The following is a 22,190-nucleotide window of genomic DNA, read 5'->3' as shown; positions in this document are numbered from 1 at the left end:
TGAAGGAAAGGATGTGATATTTTCAATGCAATGGTGATGAGAACAAGGAGATTGGTATTTATCTGCTGGAAAAACCCTAAATTTCAAAACATGCCATTTAGATGCACAAAGGTAGTACGATGACATCGGTGTAAATGAAGTAAGCACAGCCCCTAGAATATGATGATTACATGCTGTAGTCCAGTACAGCCCCTATTTAACAGAACACCAATGGGTTATTCCTGTGAAGAGTTTCAAACTACTGAATCACAATAAGTGTCTAGAAATCTTATTAAAACATAACATGGAAGTTTGCTCTAGGTATTTCAGTGTGTAGTTAGAATTAGACTATGGAAAAGTATAACTCTGTCTCCCCCCCTACCCCTGGCCTCTTCCACTTCAAATTCATGAGAAACTTCACTGGCAGTAAGATCCAGCTCGAGTCTGATATGTAGGAAATCAAAAGATCTGATCCTGTAGTCAGACAGACAAAATTCAGACACATAGGTAAAAAAATGTGATAACTTGTATTCTTTTCCATTTTCATGTCTTAACCTTTGTTCTCTACTTTATGATCCCTGTGATGAAATGTTAGTGATTAAAGGTGCTTTTTGTAGGTTACTCAATTTATTTCCCTTAACATGTAGGATTGTTGTGGTTTAACACAGCAGGCAGCTAAACACCACATAGCCATTCACTCACTCCCCCCCTCACCAGTGGGATGGGGGAGAGAGTTGGAAAAGCAAACAAAAAAAACCCCCAGTAAAATCCGTGGCGTGAGATAAAGGCAGTTTAATAGGACAGAAAAGGAAGGGAAAATAATAATAATAGTAGTAATAATAATAATAATAATAAATAATAATAATAATAATAAAAGAATATACAAAAACAAGTGATGCACAATGCAATTGCTCACCGCCCACCGACTGATGCCCAGGCAGCTGTTGAGCAGAGGTGACTGCCCCCCCAGCCAACTACCCCCACTTTATATACTGAGCATGATGTCATATGGTATGGAATATTCCTTTGGCCAGTTTGGATCTGTTGTCTTGGCTGTGCCCCCTCCCAGCTTCCTGTGCACCTGGCAGAGCACAGGAAGCTAAAAAAGTCCTTGACTACTGTAAGCGTTACTTAGCAACAACTAAAACATCAGTGTGTTATCAACATTATTCTCATACTAAGTCCAAGACACACCAGCTACTAGGAAGAAAATTAACTCTATCCCAGGTGAAAACAGGACAAGGATATTTAAGATGAGATTGTCAGAAAGACAACAAAAGGGCAAGCTCTTCAGAGGCACTGTGGTGCCTAAATCCCTACAAACTCATCACTATGTTCTCAAGGCAAACCTTAAAACACAATGCATTAGCACAGATTATCATCTTTTTCTATGATAGAGGTCATGGGTGAAGTCTGTATAGGTGAATTATTTCACTGTTCAGTTCATATTATACGTATTAATTGGATTAAAGTATATAAAAAGACCAAAGCTCAGCACCTAGCACTTAACCTTTATGAGAGGTTAAGCTTATCCCCCAACTTTTCATTAGAAGTAATGGTTAAATAAACACATTGGAATATCTAGTGACTCAATATGGACTAATGTTCAGATGAACAAGCATTAAATATCTGGAAACAGCACCACTTCTATTAACGCTGCACAGAGGAAGAACACTTAAGTGAACTTTTCAAACATTCTGGGTTTTAATCAAATATATCCCCAATTATAAGAACCATTCTTATAGTTGGCTACCAGGGACAGCAAGATAATTTAGACAGCTAGCTGGTAGCCATAATTATGCTCTGATATAAAAATATGACCATTCTGTTTGCTTTGTTAATAGCTCTGGAAATTTGAACCAAATTACTAAAAAGCAAAAAAAGGTATTGGCTGTCTGAAAGCCATCATACACCACTTGTTATTTACAGTGCTCACTTTAAATAAAGGGTTGACACTTCGTTATAACATTACACACCAGTTACAATTTTTCCAGGGACAGAAGCGGTTGTTAAATCAGGAGTGAATGTATACTTGAAGTCACTTTTGATGACATTCATCACTGTTGTCCCTATAAGTAGCACTACTGTTCAAAAGTCAGTGCAGCCTCATTAGAGACATGACCTTTGGGTGATTTCACCGAATTAAGAACTGAAACCCATGGGATGGCCAAGGGTCTCTGAACAATACAGCTGCAAAATAGGCCACTTAAAAACACACACACACAAAAATTAAAGATGCTTTAAAAATTAATCACAACAGCTATGAATGGACCCCGCTACTCCTTTCCATTTTGTTTTTATTATTTAACTTGAAGAAGAGAACATGTATCCCCACAACCCTAAACACATCAGAAACAGTGACCTTAGTTTTGCAGCGTCCATGAGGATATAGTGGTAGAAAGGTGGTGGTAGTGGTAGAAAGGAAGCACAATCATGAAGTACAAGCATGAAGAACCTACTCCTTGTAGGTTGCCCTGTACACCTTTGGATTTCTTCCCCTTAAAGTGAAGAATAAGTTTTACCCTTCAGATTTAAGAATTGCTTAGTAGAATGAGGAAAAATAAGCTGCAAAATTAAAGGAAATTGAATGTACCCATCAGGTTTTCCTTTTCTTTGAGTTTAGAAGACACTGTCAGTACCACATTCTCTTGTGCACTTTTCCAGAAAAATGTTGTGGAGGTACACTGAAAAATAAGTCCAGTGACTTAAATCAGTACCATTTTGGCTTAACATGCTGGGGATATAAAATGTACAAATTGATGAGGGGCTTCATGAGAGATAGAGTAATTTTTGGACTGACATACAGCAAGCCCTACCTGCTTATTCCCCGCCCTGTTCCCATACTTCACACCCACTCAGCTCTGTCAATGCAACTCTGTAGAGCTACAATCTAAACTAGTTCCATAGCAAAAACAAACAGCCCCCCCCCAGCCACGTGTCCCTTGAATTTTGCTTTTACTTTAATAGCAAATGTATCCAAGCTTATCTTCCTTTTCTTGTCCATCAGTGCAGTCATATTTAGAAGAAAAAGCAAAACCAAGACAATCCCCTGCCCCTTCCCACCAAAAATATAATAATAATAACAACAATGACAGCAACTCACACACTAAAGCAAAGAAAGACCACAGATTTGAACACAAAACTGACTGCTTAGCTATCCCTTTTCCCAGTAATCATCTTAGGCAATTCTTTATAAACAACCTTAACAGTCATTGCTTCCCTCTGTACTCCCCCCAGTAGCAAAATTCAACATTGTTTTGCTTATATGGACTTTAGCTCTTTTTAGTAACATTAATATTAGGGGACTGGAGTGAGGGTAGTTGCACAATTTCTAGCACAGTGAAGTCCTGAACTAGGACTGGAATTACTAATATCACTGAAATTCTCTTATTCCTAATAATAATAAATTAAAAATGACTGCTTGGATTATCTCTGTAAGTAATGGGATCACATTAAGACAAGTGCACTGAAGATAAATATTGGATATAAACTCCTGACAGAAAGACATCTTAGAATGAGAGATGGGAAGAAGTTCTCTTCCTTGAAGTATATTGATTTAGAACAGGAAAAAAAAAAGAGCAGAAGTTTTAACACTAGAAAAAAAAAAAAAAAAACACATTGAACTGGCCAAAACCACAAGGGGAATGGCGAAGAGGGAGAGAGTATCATGACCTAAATAACTTATAGTATAAGCCTGCAGCAATTTAAAATAAGTATTGATCTAAAATCTTTTGTGTGATCATGAATAGCACAGTTATTGAAATTCATGGTGGGGGGGGGGGAATCAGGAAAGAAAAAACATCAGGTGAATTAATCTTTAGTAATCAATCCACTTTAAACTGATCTAATGGTTGAATTTAGACCATCATGAACAGGATCTGCCCCTGACATGAACTTTAAATATTCTTGTTGCGTGCATCTATAGCTACTGATACAGGAGTTCTCCGAATGAAAGGAAAAAGGGGAGGTCAGTTTGTTTATTTATTTCTACACAGAGCCCAACAGTTGCAAGAGAAAGTCCCTTGCTTGTATGGAGACATAGGTTAAAAATTTTTTTCCTGGAAAAGCAAGTGCCATTTTGTATTGGGATTGAATATTAGCCTTTTATCAACCTGCCTATTCTATTTCAAATTATTAATCGGACCAGCTTTTAGTGTCTGAGTGCCAGTGAAAATCCAGTCTTCCTTATTGGTCAGCATTTATAAATACATACTGTGGGACAGTATCCGCACCTTTTCCCAAGTAAGAAAAAAAAAAAGACCAGTTGCCAATTACTTCATTATTATTTTATGGGTAACTGCTGACTTACAATTGAAGGTTTATATTCAGGTTAATGGTAATTACTGAAAAAGTACCCAAAACAGGAATGTGATATCTACATCTTTACGTAGTAGTTATCCCACACTGTAATTCTGAAAAGCTTGGTGCTGGTTAAGTGATGCTGACTATAGATAAAGCAGGAATAATTCTTTGAGAACTGAGAATATAAGTCAAGTTTTCATTCACTAGCCAGACAATTGAAACTCTTGTCTTCTGTACAGTCATAATCATTTACAAGTTTTGGAAAAATAACTCATTTTGTCATCTGTAGGTTTCAGTGTTAACCAATTAAGTTGCTATGCTTATGGTTTAACAATACTCGAGTTTTCAAGGCAAAATTGGCCTCAAATTCTTTTTCCCTTTGATTTTTTTCTGGATGTTTGTTTTCAATCTAGTTAAAGTTCTTTTAAAGATTTTTTTTTTTTTTTTTTAACCTGGATCAGTGAATTTGTCCAACTTGCACTGCAGACCCATGGTCATTTGTAGCAGCGCAAGCAAAGGGGAGGCACTCTAGGCCAGGAGGAGTGGGGGGACAGATGGGGGATGGAGAGCAGGACCCAGTGATATGTTGAGCAGGCCAGGACTCCTACGCATGCTGGCATTACCCCATAAGGTAACAAATGGTAAAATTATATTGTACACCAGTCAACTGACAACTGTCAGCCCTTCTATAATAAACAAAGTGAGAAAGAGAAGACTCATGGCAGGAACTTACCTGCATGCTCCAAATCACCTCAGAAGTCCCTGCTATGTGTTGCAGTGGTGATCTTGATCAGGATCTACCTCTACAGACACTTTCCAACCCAAAGAAAGACAACAAATCTCTGCATTCAATTAGACACCACGTAGCAAAGCCAATATGGATATCTATGAATTAGTTTGTGGGAATGTCCTCACCCCTGCCAGGGCTCTGCTACAGGGGTGGCTTCCTGCACTAGGAGGACAGCAAGACAAATTTATTGAAGTTACATGGCTACAGCGGGGTGGGGGGAACTTCACTGTTGTGCTGCATTTCTCTTTTAATTACTAATGACAGCTCCCAGTGACAGTTGCCAGCCCCTTTTCTCCATCTTTTTTTTTTTAAAAGCAATTAATAGCGTTAATGTATCATTGTGTTTTGCATAGTTGTAGGCAGGTTAACTTTAAGCTACCTGGTAACAATAAATAAAACTCTACAGGGACTTTGTGATTTTTCTAGTGCTTGAGCAGTCATCTGACAACTCGTGAAGCAGGAGCTGGCTACTGCTGAGGCTGGGATTCCCATGGCAGCAGTGGAGGGACTGGAAAATTCAAAAGCAGTAATGACCCAAGATCCAAGCTATCTCAGGTTGAGCAAGGCTAAACCTAGCCTTTCAAGTATATTTACATTGCATATAGGCATCTCACTGTGCTGACCCTGGAGGGCACAGCAATTTTCAGAACATCTCAGAGCAAAGGAGCACTCAAATCTGGTTTTAACAAAGTCAACAGGAAGCCATTCAGGCCTCAAACCTGGGGATTGTCTAGGCTTCACTTGCAGTGTAAACATGCCCTCCCTTGGCCAGACAGGAGCCTGGAGAAACTTGCTGACTAACCTACTGGTGGGCAAGGTGAGCATGCCCTTAAACTATTTATTATGGCCTTGAACTTCTGAAGTGCTGAGCTTATTTTGGCTTTCAATCATGTTCAACAAGACCACAGAGGATGACCTGCCTTCCTGGAGTATGCAATCACTGTCAAGGTGCCAAATTAAAGATATAGGTACCTACAGACACCTCCCCAATGTCTCGTACACTCTAACTTGCCTGGCCCCAGACCTCAAGGACCTACCCTGCTGGTACTCCACCAGTGAAACCTTTCAATTCTTGATACCTTTTACCCAAGACAGCCAGCAGGAGAGTTGAGAATAGCCTGCTGTGATGATCTTTTTATTCTCTTCCACTAGGAACAGATTCAGGATCACTTAAAATTAGTTTATTCCAGACTTACAAATAAATGCCTACCACTGTTTAACTACTATAATATTGCTATCACCAATCAGCTGGGTCACCGATAAATAGATAGAAGTGGAATATACACACACACAGAGTCTTCCTCCATCATAAATAAGATCATTGCCAATATTATCTGTGAAGTGATGAGAGCAAGTCTGCAGCAAGAGTTATTCATACAGTAATGACAGGAAAACAATGCAACAAATCTATATTTCTAACTCAAGCTTGATCAGAATAGAATAATGCTGCTGAAAGAAGATATAGACAATGTGGCTCTGTCCATTACCTATAGATAAAAAAAACCTCTTTGGCAAAGAGGATGTTTACAACTGCCCTAATCAGATGCTTCTCACATTTTTATTCCACCCTGCACCTTCTGTTGTAAATCAGGCTTTAAAAAGCAGATAGCAGCACTGTGATCTTATGTCAAGAATGAGAGATGTTTGTTTAATGGGCCTTTAAATTGTTTGTTTTAGAAGACACATATACCACTGCCAACACAATGACTTCCCACCATATTTTTTAACTTGCTCTGTCTTCATGCAATAAAAAAAAGATGGGATAAGAATCAGTATAAATAACAATAAAGCTCTGCTTGTTTGCATTTTACCAAACTACTACCTCCTAGTTTCTCTGTAGTCAGCTTGTGGTTGCAATCACTTTTTGGAATATGCCCTTTTCAACAATTCAAGAACAAGAAAAACACTGATTGCATCACTCTGAGCTGAACAGTTGCTCTGTTTCACTTAGGAGTGTTAGTGCAGTTTTGAGGTTAGAATGAAAATCAGAGTCCATGGAACACATGTAGGTGTTAAAGCTGTGAATCTAGAACATGCCTAGGGGACTTTGGCACTTGGCTTTTGCATTTCACTCTCTTGGATTCTCTCAGGGCTCCTTTAAGAAACTCAGCTTTTTTGTTTTTAATAGTTGCTTGACATATACTGTTTAAAGCACAACAAATTATCTTGCTCAACTATGTTAAGTGTATGTTTCAAACACTTTTTATAGATCTGATGAAATATAGTTTATTACATACATGTATCATTTTTCAGACTTCTTTTTTCCATGTTTCTGTGTAGACTGCTGCAAATATCAGAGAGTCCAAGTAGCTTTTGTTTTCCTTACCAGGTCACAACTGAAATGAAAATAGTTTTCAGCTTTTCAACAGGTTTGCACATTTTTCCTATTAGATCTACTTTGCTGGTGTCTAAAACACATGAAAGTTTTAAATATAATTTGTTCTTAGTAGCAGAACAATTTTTTTTTTTTTTTATTGCCTGTGGATACCTCTATACAAATTTGCTCCAGTAATAACAAGGCATTTCAGGTCACAAAAGCACTCAGGATATGGATAGGAAAAAAAAAAAAGTTGGTTCTGAGGGCCTGCTGCACCTCCTAGTTTTCCTTAAAAGATACAAAATTATTGTGCTGATTAACTTAATAAACTAGACTAATTATAGAAAGTTCCAGAAGACCTTGGATAGCCAGAAATTCCTTACAATTGGCAGCTGGTGATGCTATTTATACTTTGTTTTTATAAATTACAAAAGTGTGGCTTGGGTGATAAATTGATTAAACCTAAATTGAATGGAAGAAGCATCAAACACTCCTTCCTCCCTGATCCGTAACTAAGCTTTCTGGTTTCAAAAGACTGAGAAGGTTGATGAACTAGTTAGCAAAATCAGTGGGACCGAAAAGGTAAGAAATTACATAGAGCCTAAGCTTTCTCCGCTCATAGCCCAAAAAGCACACAAATTAGAATTTATATTTTGCACAAGAGAAGAATTACAGAGAAGGGCTCTGAGCACAACAAGATTAGTAACTGGTTTTTAAAGAGTACTAGAAAGAAACAGAAAGCTTTCAAGGAGTAGAAGGTGGTATTTATAGGAAAGAAAGCTATGTTCATAGCTGACAATAGGGATTAAGCGACAATGACCAAACAGATTTTGCAAAGCAATGAAAATAAATAGTAAATGATTCTTTACCCATATGAAATCAGAAGGAAAAAAAAAACAAACAAACTTCTGCTATGTAAAGAAGGAGGAGCAGAAACTGAAAATAATTTAGATATTTCTCATAAGCTAAACTTTGGCTTTCAATAAAAGTCATGTTGCCAAACCTGGTGTCAAAAGCAGGATAGCAAAAAAAAAAAAGTGAGAAGCTTATATAGATCTGAAGCAGGAGAAAAACAAAGGAGCTTGATGCATTCATGTCAAAACACCAGCTAATGTCTGCCCAAGTATTATGAAAAGAACAAGTATGTGAAACATCAAGTTATTTCATGAGGGTTTAAAAAATATCTAAGTTCAGGCAGCATGGTACACCATTAGCAACTCTGGTATCATACCTGTATTTAAGGGCTGGGGAAGAAGTGAGCAACTCTTTCCCTTGCCGAATCATTTGACCTTACTAGTTCATAAAGCTTCAGGAAAGAAAACTGAAGTACAGAATTTTGAGAAATGCGGGATAAGAAAATAGTGACATAAGTAGAGAGTAAGATAAAATGCAACACAGGTTTGCTAAAGGTAGGAGTTGACAAACCTGACATCCTTCTTTGATATTATTTTCTAGACAAGGGCAACACAGCAGATATAATCTATTTGGTATTGAGAAAAGCAGGGGATTTTGTGTTACACATGGCATTTCTAGTTAAAAGGGAGAGGATGTGGATTAGAATTGCATAGTTAGTAGCTATACAGCTAGTATTACACAGGAACCGGCTAAAATACAAGAGTTAGCAGGGCTGGCAGGGGTAACTGCCAAGCTAGAGGGATGCCTGGAAAGACTTTCTCAATGACTGACCCTGCAGCAACCTTTATTTTCATTCAGTACCCTGACACACAGTAAAGGGGCCTGTTGAAATTTCCTGAGAACCATGTAATTCAGAAAATATTATCAATACACAGGAGGATCAAAATACCGAACAGAAGGTGAGGCTGCATCCACATCAGTGTTTTCATTTGGAGTGGTTACTGCTCTCTTGAAGTGAACCTTTGAAGAGGTAGTCCAGTTGTTAATGGGTCTTTGCTTCACAGGACCAGGCCACAACTAGAGAAAGTTCTCCTCTGCCTTCATATCCCAAAGGCTTAGAGCATGGGGGCCCTCAGCACAAGCTGTTTCACCCAGAAAATCTGCGCCTGTTGCATGGTGCTACTTGCTAGTGCAGACATAGCACTGGTATCCTTGAGGACTTTAGTCACAGAAAAGATATGTAATGTACACAGTTCCAGGTCATACATCTAAGATTAAGAAAAAAACTCTCATATTTGGAAATGCCAGAGGGGAAAAGAGGTTACTGCTTCATCAGAAGATGATTTTGAAACATAAACATAACATATTAAGTGTGCCTGTGAGGAGAGTGAATGCCAGAGCAGACTACCACAGAGCAAGCCCATACCTGCACCTTCATTTGCCTACATTTAACTCCTAAGCTTAGGCTACCACATCATCTGTTTCAGGGCCTCCTTGTCCCTCTACAGCTCTCAGCCACTACTTCCAAGCAGGACTGAATGAACAAGTGCTGAATGAATACTCTGCTCAGTCCCCAGCAGGATGCACCCAGCAGCCCTAGTCCAACAGAGACCAGTTGAAAGAGAAAGGAGAGGGGCACTGCCACTGCTCTGGCTCAGTGCTGGCAGCTCTGGCCTCCTGGGGCAGATGCCAGCTGTGCAGGAGGCTCAGCTCTTCCCATTGACCGCCCAGATGCAGAGCATGGCAGCTCTACTTCAGACATGAAGGAAAGCAGCCACAGCTTCTCAGGAGCATGATACAAGCGTGGGCTGCCCATCACTCCACTCCACTGCTGGTCAGCTTCCTGACTGCCAGTGCCTGCTTGAGCCACTGCTGAGAAGAGCAAACACTCTTTTTTGAGGTTAGTTTCCTTGAATAGAGAGGTCCAGGACTGCCTCCAGCCCTCAGCGGGGAGGTACTTGTGAAATTTTCTGGTTCAGAGAGGCTGACACCTGCTGCCTTCCACCTGAGGTCAGGTTTGGGCATCTGGGAATGGCTGATAGCCCATGCTAAAGCTCAGTAATAGAGTCTGTGTTAAAAAACAAAAACAAAACCACAACAAAACAAAACCAAAAAAACCCCAACAACATAGAAAATATCACATAGATGTAGCCACAAGCTGAAAAAAACACTGCTATGCCCCTACCCCATCAGAGAGATGGAAAGGAGAGGAAAGGCCCGAGCATATGAGAAATGGAAGGCAGATAAATGTGATGCAAAATTAAAAAGGGATCAGCATAGGCAACCTCCCTAACCCCCCTCCCCTGTCTTTGTCTCTGAGCTAGTGGTACTGCTCCATTAGCAGCAGTAGTAGAAAGCTTGTGTTTATATGAAGCCCCTAGAGTCAGTCACAAAAGGGAATCCATCCAGAGCCAGTATTATGAACTATTCAAATTTACCTGGTAGATTTTTGGGTTTTTTTACACATGCTTGAAAGATATTTAAGAAGGAATAATTTTGATTCTTCAGTCTTGGTTAAGAATTCAGCAGGGTGGAAACCTCTCTGAAATCTGCCCTGAATTGTGGGATGTTAACCTACTTAAGTTACATTATGTTCAAAAGCTATGGTGCTGGATGACATGGAAAATCCAGAGGGAGCTAGATCAATCAGAAATTAAGACTTCCAGATGCCATTTTATAAATTAATGATTTGATTTCCCATTTGTACAAGTGCTGATGTAAACAATTCTCAGAAACCTCCTAGTACAGAAGAAACCAAAGGGCCCGGCAGCATATTTTAGTGTTACAGTAGTTCAATAAGTGTGTTTATTGAAGTTCCTTTGGGGGTTGTGTAATATGTATCATAGACATTGAACTATGTTTTATGGGCCAAATTCTGCTCTCAAACTTCATTAGAGACTTTAAACTGGCATAATGGAAAATGAACATGCTTCCTCTGAGATCTTTAAATCTCCTTTGAAATAAGGACAAAAATAGGAACTAAAAATATTTACCATCTGGAAGGCACATATAGTCTACAAAAGAAAAAAGATGCAAAATAGCCACCTACTCATTAGAGTTGATTACCTCTTCTAGATATAAAGAGCCATCCACTTAAGTTTTCTTCTTTTGGCAAGCCTCCCACAGGTTAGAACTGTGTTTGACAATGATGAGATATGAGTGTTGACTCTTATTTTTGCTGAAATCTTGCTACTTCTTCCCCCCTTCCCCTCCCTGTAAACACCCAACTTTTGCAATCACATAGAAGTCTCAGATTTCTTACCCCTCCCTGGTAGTACACTTCCAGCTTTAGTAATTGCCAAGATGAGCTTTAAAACTGCTAGCCTCTAACAGCAGATGAACAAAGAAGTGTCTGCTGTTTGCTAGTTTAAACTCCATAATTTTTAAGCCAGTCTTGTGATTTTATGACAGTTAAGTTCTGATGGATAGAATCTGTTTTGCTTTTTGGTATAAAAGACATGCGATGCTTCTTTCAAAGGGTGGCTGGGCAGCAGTGGGGCTGCTTCATGTGTCCTGTTCTAGTATTGGACAGAATATTAGTTTTGGGCGAAAAGAGAAGTTATGTCTGTTCTAGTAGCACCTGAGGGAGACACTTCTAGTCCACTGGGTGAGGCAGGCAGAAGGATATTTGGGAGAGTAGGAGAACTCAGAAATGGGGCAATACTGTAGATGTTGAGAGGTTGCTGAAGAAACGGGGAACTACTGAGGTGGCAAAAGGAAATAATGTTCCTTGGACCCTGAAGAGGAGTGTGAAGAGCTTAAAGTAGACCAAAATCCCACTCATCTACAAAAAAGACACTGAATGAAGTGACAGCTGCAAGATCAGCAGACAGGAGAAGGTTTGTTTACAAGCGTTTTTATTTCTATTTTGTCTTACTTAGCTGGAAGGAAAGAGCGATTTGTTCTACTTGCATTTGAAGTAAATCTTTTGGTGGTTTGGGACACCATTCTAAGGAAAGGTGCAGACACTACCCTATCTGAACTTTGGCTGTCCCAGGTCCTGATAGAGGGTCCCTTCTTTTGGTTACATAGGGCTGGTAATGGTGATGTTGGTAATAGCCACACTTAAAAAAAAAAAAAAAAAAAAAGAAGTACCTTCAATTCCTTCTGCATTTTGATATATGGAACTTGCTCAAGATCCTTCTCTGCCTAGGGACAGGAAGGTCTAGGATGAAAACTTCTGAATGGCGCCTGTGGCAAGCAGTTTTTGCCCTTTGAAGAATCTTATTTTTGTTGACTATATGGGAGCCTTCTGCAGCTAGCCTTTTAAGTGAGATGCCTCACAATACAGGATACATAGTTTTTTTAAGATGTTCCTAATAGATTCAGGTTACTCTTTTCCTACTAATTTAACATTTGACAGCTTGTTCCTGACCCTACACCTATATGCTCAAGTGTGTGCATACAGGTGTTTGGTTGGTCCTGCTGTATTGCCCTGAAGAGATCTGGCTGGAAGGAAGAGCCCTAAAAAAAAAAAAATTCAGAGGGGAAAAGGTGTTCCCAACTCTTGTGTCAGCACTGCAGGATCAGCCAGCTGAAGTGCTGACACAGTGGTGAGAAGTGGTGGGGGCTGGGTGGGAAGGAGAGACTTTTCAAACTGAGTTCACTGCTAAAAAGTTGTGTTGTGTCCATGTACACTCAACATCTAAATAAAAAAATTCGACTGAAGTTCTACAAACCAAACAACCTCTTCCTCTTAAATTTCTTCCTACTTTAGTGCTAATTTAGTGCCTGCTGACAACTAAAGCCCTAGGCAGAAAACATCCTCAAGCTTCCAGAGGTAAAGCCAGGTATACTAAAGAAGCTTGTCCTTTGTTTTTTCTGATAAAATGCCTCTATAACAATATTATGGGAGCATTCAGTTACTCCCTATGCTTGAAGTCTAACAAACAGTCTAGAAATCACAATGCTTTTAAGAAGAAATATGGTTGTTTCAGTTACTTACCGCAATTGTTCACACAGCTTTAAAAAAATACATGTTTCATTTTGCTTAATATGTTTAAGGCCACATTCAAGGAAAGAAAATATAAAAATATATCCCCCTTTCCCAGAAAAAAATTACCAAACGTGAAGAGTCCCTTTCTTCCCCTCCAGGCTTGCAATAAATCAGAGGCATTGCCTGAGAAATGACTATGGATAACTAGGGGGATAACTAGGGAAATAACTAGGAAGTGACTAAGAAGCTATTTTGTTATGTCTAAAAGAATCTAGATATAATCCAATTAGAAAAAAAAGAAATAATCTGTTGCTGCACCCTACAATTTAGCTGTCTGTTCACTATTTTGAATGAATTAGGGCAGTCCCAGAGTGAAGGAACAATATATTGCCATTCCTACAATAGGGACCTGAACATGGCAATAGTGAATTCTGGTAAAACAAATCGAGCCAATCGTTCTGTCTTGTTGTCCAAGGCTAAAGAGACAGAACCAGAAGAATATGCTGGTTTTCTTCTACACTACTTGTGACACAAAGTACCTGGTGGAAAGGGACTTTTATGCTCTCTCTGTGGGAGGGAAGACAGGAAACCAGAGACTGTGTTTAGGAAGGTTAGAAAGAACAAGTCTACTGAATGGTCATCCTATATTTAGAAGTAGTATGTGAATTAACCTGCTGCTACTTCCAGTTCCCCTGAAGTCAAATGATTGCTCCATTATGCTCACTTCCATAGGAACTGCTTGCAGTACAGTACACAGTGACTGGTATCAGATTAATCATAAGCAATCTGGAGGAAAGAAACCCAGTTAAACAGACACCATACTGACCAGTAGATCCAATGGACTTGTTACGGTCTGCACACATTCCTGCTTAGGGACACCAGTTGGAATCAAACAAAAGTGAACAGGAGTTTTTATCTTATGACATTTACCCAGTGCCTTGGAAAAAATACATGCAATAATCTCAGCACATTGAAAAGTACGTCTGCGCAAACACATGCACACATCAATAGTGTATTGGCAAGCACTGTAACACCTGGCAGGAAGAGGGCTTTTGCAGAGATAAAGAGATGAATAGAGACAGAGCAGTAAATACTGTTGTCAGCTCTTGAAGCAGATCGTGTCTGGGATACATTAGAGGATAGTATGGAAATGGGTTTGAAGAAGCAAGCTATCAGATAAGGGTAGACCCTAACTCCAAGTTACTCAATGTTTACAAAGTTCCAGTGGGTATTTTTACAGGGGTCTGCTGCACATGAAAATGGGTAAGTAATGAGTTTGTTACTGTTGCTTTCTCAACTACAATAATGCAGCATCCTTACTTCCCAAGGAGATAGGAACAACTAATCAAGAACAAGTGATTTAAGAGATATCATCTGTTTAGTATCTTTCTAAGATGAAGGCAGTATTGGTTTATGGTCTTGGTAGAGTCTGGAATCTACCCCCAAAATTGCCCTGAGCAAAGGTAATCAATTGTGTTTCAATGGAGTTGCGCTAGATTAGAACACAATTTTGTTTCATTCTGTAGACAGAATCTTCAATTTATAACATCTTCCGGAAGCTAGCTTCACACTGTAAACTGTTATTTTCTTATCCTTTGCAATAAAGAACTAAGAACATAATCCAAAGACAAGAAAAAGTCCATTGCCTGACCCACCCCCCTCCAAGTGTTTATTATTTTAGTTTCATCTAAGCTTTGCTATGATAATCGCTATAGTTAAACCTTAAGGACTACATGAGATTTAGACTGGAACAGCATTTTTATCCCTGCATCCAAATTCTCCTGCTCACAAAAATAACCAAAGCACTTCGGATAGAACTTTTTAGCTCCACATGAAGGCAGTAAATGAATTACAGTATACACTGTATTCAATAACAGTGAATACTTCAAAGCTTCCTAATAACTAGGGCATGAATGTAAAATGTGTTGCTCTGCACATCTAAGAGTTTTCCCCTTTCTCATCGTGTTCTTTGAAAAGGTGGCTTTATTCAGATTTTTGTGACTGTTCTTGTTCTACAAAAGCACTTTTAGGATTTTATTGAGGTTTACATACACCAGTGTTCAAGACGAAAGGCTTTCATGTCAATTATTAATAACAAAATCTTTCATCTGTCTATTTAAAAAAATAAAAACATGATCCTTTTTTTCCTCATTTTGATGTTTAATTTAGAATGAAAATCAAACTTTTAAAAAAAGTTTTCCTATCACAAGGGAAACTATGATGTTTTTAAGAATTCTCTCTATGAAGATAATGCCAGCTAAAAATAAAATAGAAAATAATAAAATAAAAGGCTTAATCCTGAAAAATGTTGAGTGTACTTAATGATTTCAACAGGAGTGGAAAAGCACTTAGGATCTCATGGAATCAGAACACAAAATGCTGTTTCTACTAATGTATTTGAGTATAATCAGTTCATTGGCTTAGAAAGCAACTCAACAAGGACTTCAAAAGCTGTAAAAAATTGAATTATACCTCACTTAAAGAAAACCCTATTCAGTTTGACATCTATTCAAGTGTTCACACTGGCCTTTTTCCTCCAAAACATCTCAGCAAGACCTCAGACCAGCCACGTATCACCACTGGGCATAAGAGCTTGTCCTGTGATGATCTGGAAGTCCTGGCGCCCTCATTCATCTTGCAGTGGAATTGCTCCTTGACAGGCCTCTAAGCCTGTAGTACATGCAATTGAAGTCACTGGGGCTCTGTGAGACTCATTTTATTCATCTTATTGTAGCATTGCTGCCCAGAACCTCGGTCTGTCAGATTTCATAGAATCCACATAAAATTCTGATTTTTAAATGCTATCATCTCATTAGTTTTTATTTATGGAGAGATAACTACCACAGAAAAATCCTCCTCCACAATCATCAGGTAAGTGTCACTTCATACAGACTCTGCTCCAAAGTTTCTAATAGTTCTACCAAATTTCATAGCTAGAGTTTGAAATCAAATTATTTCTTTTGAGACAGCAGTGCTTGCAGTTCCTGGATTTTATTTTAAAAAGTTCTTGCCCTTCTAATTACATTTATGTTTCTAGTGTGATTTGGTGTTTCTAACACACACTTCATCATTCAATTTTGAGCTACAGATGTACCTTTAAGTACTTTCCTAGAGCTTCAACAAAATATGAGTGCTAGAACAAGCTGCACAACAAAAGTCAGGCTCTCACACACTTTGTCTTGATGTGGTCTTTAGGAATCACACTTATTTAAATGTTCTGCTGCTACAATATACCCTGACTTCAGTTTTCTTTTGCTTCTTATTGCCTTCAGAACCACAGACTCAACATCTTTTGGTGAAGCAAAAGTAAACAAAAAAAGAGAATAACATGCCTGTGACCACTGATCTCAAATAGATGCTAACCGAGTTCAGACTGCAGAAGCTCTGCTCTTGGGACAGTGAAACTTGCATATGCAGACATATTTCTCATTTGAACTGTTATGTCATGAGTGGTAGAGGTGTGTATGAGGTTTTAAATATTTTTTTTCCTAGTGTCATTTTGATTGGTTGGGTTTCCAGCAAGCTTAGGGTACATGGCTGATAAAGTCAGGGGAGCTGCTTGCAGAATAATAATTCTGAGTGCTGATTGCAGCGAGTTGGTGATATCTGTAGCGGATCACTTTTAATTTATTTTGTGCTTAAAAACATCCTCTAGCCTAAGTCTATGAGAGCAGGCCTAGGTCTTCAGTTAACAGAACAGTTTGCAGTACAAACTGGAAAGAATACCAACACATATCTTGGAAATTATCTTGAGAAAATATGACTAGATCTATTTAAAAAAAAAATAAAAAAAAATCGGCAAATAGAAAATGCCAAATATGATTTTTCAGAGACTTTTCCTCCCTCTACACAATGTAGGTGCACTTCAGAGCAGTTCCACACTGCTTTCTCAGTAGTCAATTTTATACTTAGATTGTCTCCAGCTAGCAGCTCCTATTGGCAATAGAAGCTGAATTCCTTTCATAGCCTTCACAAAAAAATAGGTGAGCCTCTAAAAAGTTTGGGAGTCATTCCAAGATACTCTTTAAAAATCCCCAAGAACAAGTCCTTATTGTGCATTTGCCAATGGAGAGAGAAGATAGATATAAAAGCAGCGATAGCTAGTGTTTAGGTCAGATGATGGGGAGTAAAATGTTTGAACTCCCATTTCAACTTCAATACTTATTACTCATATAATCTCTGACAAGTTATAGCCACTCTATGCCTCAGCTTTCCCCTCTATACATTGAAGGTAATAATACTCACCCCCATTTCTGAAGGGGTTTGAAAGTTTTGTACAAAAAGCACCAGGTAAGTATAAATAATCATCATCGATTTGGGTTATTAGAGAGCTTAAGGGGCTCCCTTCTCACATGACTGATGGTTGCTTTGGGAGGAAAGTGAAGTCTTTGGGGAGGATTCTGCCTTTTGTTAACTTTTCTGCCTTTAATTACACACTCAGCTGCTCCTTGCTTTTCATCTTCTGATTAAGCTAGTGCTGATCCAGAAATCTTAACCAGACTCTTAAGTGAAATAAACCACTCACCTTTTTATTTGACAGCATTGGAACTATTTCATTGTACATGGAGGTACATTAATTCCCTATTCTTATTTTCCTTCCTTCCCCCCTGCCACCCAAATGAAGAGGCTAATCCTGTTTTACTCTTCCTGAATGATAGCAAAGGTGTGATTCATCTGCTCTAATTTAGGCACCATCTGCCCAAGGTCTGAGGCAGGTACCCTTTATTATCAGTAGAGAGAAACAGGCATCTCCAGAGAGCAATTTATCTTATCCAGAGATGGGGGTGTCTAAAATGGGTCAGAAAAATCACACTCTGGAGATATCTATTGTATTTCCGTGACTATTAAGAGAGCCTTAGGTGACTTGCTCACACTTGGGCACATAACTTTTAGACATCCCACCCAGAGTATCCGCAAGAGCTGTTAAAATGATCGCATCGTGGTTGATCACCTCAGTATAATTCTCACTGCAGGCTGATACAATCTAAATGGGACCGATAGTACTTCCTGCATCTCATGGTACAGATAAAGTCTGGCACAAACGGTCATAGTTAGCAACTGTGAATTTGATGCCTGACATTAATCAGGAGATAATAGTTAGATTGTAAGCTTCGAGAGCCATCAGATGAACTCAACCCAGTCCTCATCAATCAAACATGCCTTGCTTTTACATCCCATACATTGGGGCCTCTGTGCATGAGGCAGCAATGCTAAAATGTGCCACTGAGCATCTTTTTTCCTGCAACGACAAGTTCCTTATTTGTAATAATAGTAAATTAGTTACTATTGATTCTCAAATATCCTGCTTGTCCCAGACTAATCATTAACCTTCCTGCAAGGTAGGAAGGTTCCCTATTAAGGGGAATCAATTTTAGATTTGGGGCCTCACAAAGAAAAAAAAAAATTAAAAAAGTGGATGTTTAGTGTTTCTCATGTTCAGAAGCTTGATTAGAGGTACGTTTGACAAAGTGGTGAAGATGTAAGAAGATTTGTTTTATCACATAACTCTGAAACACAATACATGGATCTCCCCAGTATGTGGATAATCATCACTGTAACCATCACGAAAAGGCAATTGTCTCACAGGGGACTGTAGTACATGTTTCACAGCATACTGCAACAGCACATAACAGTTTAGGACAAGAATTAGCTAAATGTATTGAGCTGCTGACACTCCTTCCCAAGAAACTTTGGTTTATATGTTATTAGCAGAGAGGCCTCAAGTGAGCAGATAAATTAACAAGGAAACTGCCAACAAATTAAAAAAAGAAGAAGAAAAAAAAAGCCAGAGCTTCTGTATGAACAAGCTTATTGGTACCTCTGGAAAGCTATTTGAATCTGTCCTTCCCTTGAGCTTTCCTCTCCTGCAATCCTGTTGCCATCCTAATCACTTCATATTTTGAATATTACAGTTGCTTCTTTTATGAACTTATTAAACCCCAGCTCTTCAGACTTCAGGTGTTGAAGGTACTGAAAATAGATTATATACTGCCCTGGAAAGGGACTATATTCTCAGCAGCACTCATTTTCTTTACTTATAAAGCAGATTTAATTTAATTCAGTATGAAACATCACTGCACACACCCCCCCACCCCAACCAAACAATTATCACTTTTTGCTCATTATTTCCTCATTTCCTAGTTTCAACCTACTCTCAGTCTTAGCAGCTGTCCCTCACAACCTCATCCATAATTTTTCACCCCTTTTCATCCCACATGGACATCACAACTCCAAAACCCAAAAGGATTTTTTTTTTCTCCCAGAAATGCCTTTCAAGAGGTCTTACACTTCTAAGTCACTTCAATTCTTGAAAATTTGACTTCATATCTTAGATATAAAAAATGTGAAAATTAAAAAATTTGGAGTACTCACGAGAGTGAAGGAAGAAAGCACAGCAACTAGCACTGTAGCTGCTAACTAACCACTTAAGCTACAGCTGCCTACCTCTCCCAAATTTAAAGGCTTAGCCTGAAAGGGGGTGGGGGAAAGGAGAGGATTTCTTCTCTCTAGGAAACATGAATAAGAAATATGCAGACTTAAAAAAATAATGTTTTTTTTTAAGAAATTACTACTTCTCTATATTAAATGACAGAAATTATTGAGCTCTTCCATTGACAGTCTTGCTCTTTGTTTTATATAATTTCCCAGTCAACAACATTTTGCATTTTGCAGTAATGTGCATAACAGGGCCCCTGTATAGAAGCATGCAGATTCAAACTGTTTATATTTTCACAGGAAATGAGTATTGGTTATGTTTTTTAAGCCAGCATTTTATTCAAAGAATCATGAACATGCAGGAAACTTGCACCCAAATAACAGCACTAGAGCACTATTTGTCTTGTTTACAAGAAACAAAATAGTTAATAGACTTACAGTAAAAAATGTATCTGTAAATAAAGCTCAGATTTCACAAATTTAATGGGCATTTGTGTATAAATATTTGCTAAGCAGTTGTACAAATGCTTCACTTTTACAAATCTACATATTAATTTACTGTGTTTATTAGGTTTAGATCCAGAGGCACATCCTTGCCTCAGAGTCAGCAATAATCTCCAATTTACATTTTAAATGAGTAAAATTGGACTAGAAAGATGGTACCAAGGAATAAAATGACTTCTATAGATTTACTACTCAAGCCAGTAATAGAACAGGGAGTAACACCAAATTCTCCTGATCCCTGGTCTAGTGTCCTTATCACAGGCCCAACTTTCCTGTTAATCAAAGTTGCTGGAAAACAGAGCAGCACTTTGAGCACAGTCTAAAATCTGTGTGTCTCATCTGAATGCAAAAATGCAGTCAGATTTCAGGCTTTGTATAGATGTCATATTTGTCTACAGAGGCTTGTGTGCTTGATATATACAAATAATAATTGTGATAACTGGGAAAAGCTGATCTCTTACATGAGTCTTAGGGAACAGAACTGAGCTGGGTGCAGAAGCACAAGGGCTACAGCCTGTGTCAAAAGTATAATTGTCCTGACTAGTATAGTAAAAACTATTCAGGTCACACCAAAGAAGCACTCAAAAATCAATACTGCCCTGATTGTAAAATGAGACTGAAACCAATAGTTTGCGTGAACTTTGTTCACAAATTCAAATTGCCAACAGCAGCAATGCCAGCTCTTACTGTTTTCTTTGGGACTGTTGTGATATTTGTTATTCTTCTTAAAGTCCCAACACCTGTGGTCAAGGGATTAGGTGATGATCTCTGCTTTCTTCTAAAATAAAAGTAACTTTCTCAAGTTTGAGGAAATGCTTGTAAATGTTGCCTGCGCATGACATTCCCTTGCTCCTGATTAGCCAGACACAAACCAGCTCTGAAACAGAAGCCACACAACCAGAGAGCTGCTTAGCCTGTGTTACTAACTCCTGCTGAAGTGTAAGAACTCAAGCTGTCCCCTATTAAGAATTTTGGAGAGCATCTTGCTTGTGCCCTGTACAAGCATAGGCAGAGGTGTAAAGCATAGGCAGAGCAAATTCATCTGCCTGTTAAAACAAAAAGAAAGAGGAAGTGAAGAAAAAGGACCTTAAACCCATGTTTTCCCCAATATTTGCTCCAATCTTATGATTTTCTTTCCAGGTGAGACGCATATGGGATGCAGGATGTTTCTGTAGTCTAAGAGGTTGTGAAAACACACCTGATATTGCATATGAGAGAGCTCTCCAGTGCTGTCCTTCCCACATCCTGCTCTAAGAGTGCTGTACAAATCATGTAAGGGATACAGTTCAATTTTTGGTCTTGCAATTTCAATCCACTTACAACTTTAGTGGGACTCCAACATAGTCACTTTTCTAAACCTAAGTAACTGAGGGGAAGAGGAAGAAGAAGAAAAGTGGTAAGGGACTAGATTTTTTCCTTTTGTGATTTTGGCTGTCATTTGATAGGCACTCCAAACAGATGCTGTTCATAAGATACATAAGCAATATAAATTAAAGACAAGAAAAGAGGAAACATCCCCAAAAATATTCTTTGTGAGCAATCATATGTGCAAAACCTGCTGTTATTATTAATTTTGCAAGGACTGGCTAGTAAAAGTGAACCTTACAGAAATCAAAGACTGAAAATGATCAACGGAAAGAAGAACAAAGAATGTCTTCATATATTTTTGACTTTTGCATGGTGTTTTCCTGGAAGGACCCATCTGTATCTGAAGTTTTTTTTTTATTATGCTTTTGGAGTGAAGAAGTGAACATTCTCCTGTTCAGTGTATATAAACAGGGCTTCCCCTTATCCATAAAACATTTTTTGTTTCTCTTGTTGTTTGAATCTCTCTTTAAAGCAAAAGATTTAAAATACAAGTAAAACCAGAAGTTCAGGAGTCAAATTCTAAATAGCAGTATTGGCCTGATCCTGGATTCTGTGACTTTCTCTCACTCTCGTAAAAAACATCTGACCCTGGTGACATGGGATGGGTTTCCATCTTCATAAGCAATTCACATTTGATTCTTGTATGAATTGATAACAGGTATGTTAAACATGATCCACTCTGCAAAGCTTGCCTCGAAGTTATT

This window comes from Nipponia nippon, unplaced genomic scaffold (assembly GCF_047370975.1).
Source record: "Nipponia nippon isolate SJK-2023a ecotype South Korea unplaced genomic scaffold, ASM4737097v1 scaffold_3, whole genome shotgun sequence".
In the NCBI taxonomy this organism is placed as follows: Eukaryota; Metazoa; Chordata; class Aves; order Pelecaniformes; family Threskiornithidae; genus Nipponia; species Nipponia nippon.
The sequence above is the reverse complement of the archived record's forward strand: the minus strand, read 5'-3'. Positions refer to the sequence as shown.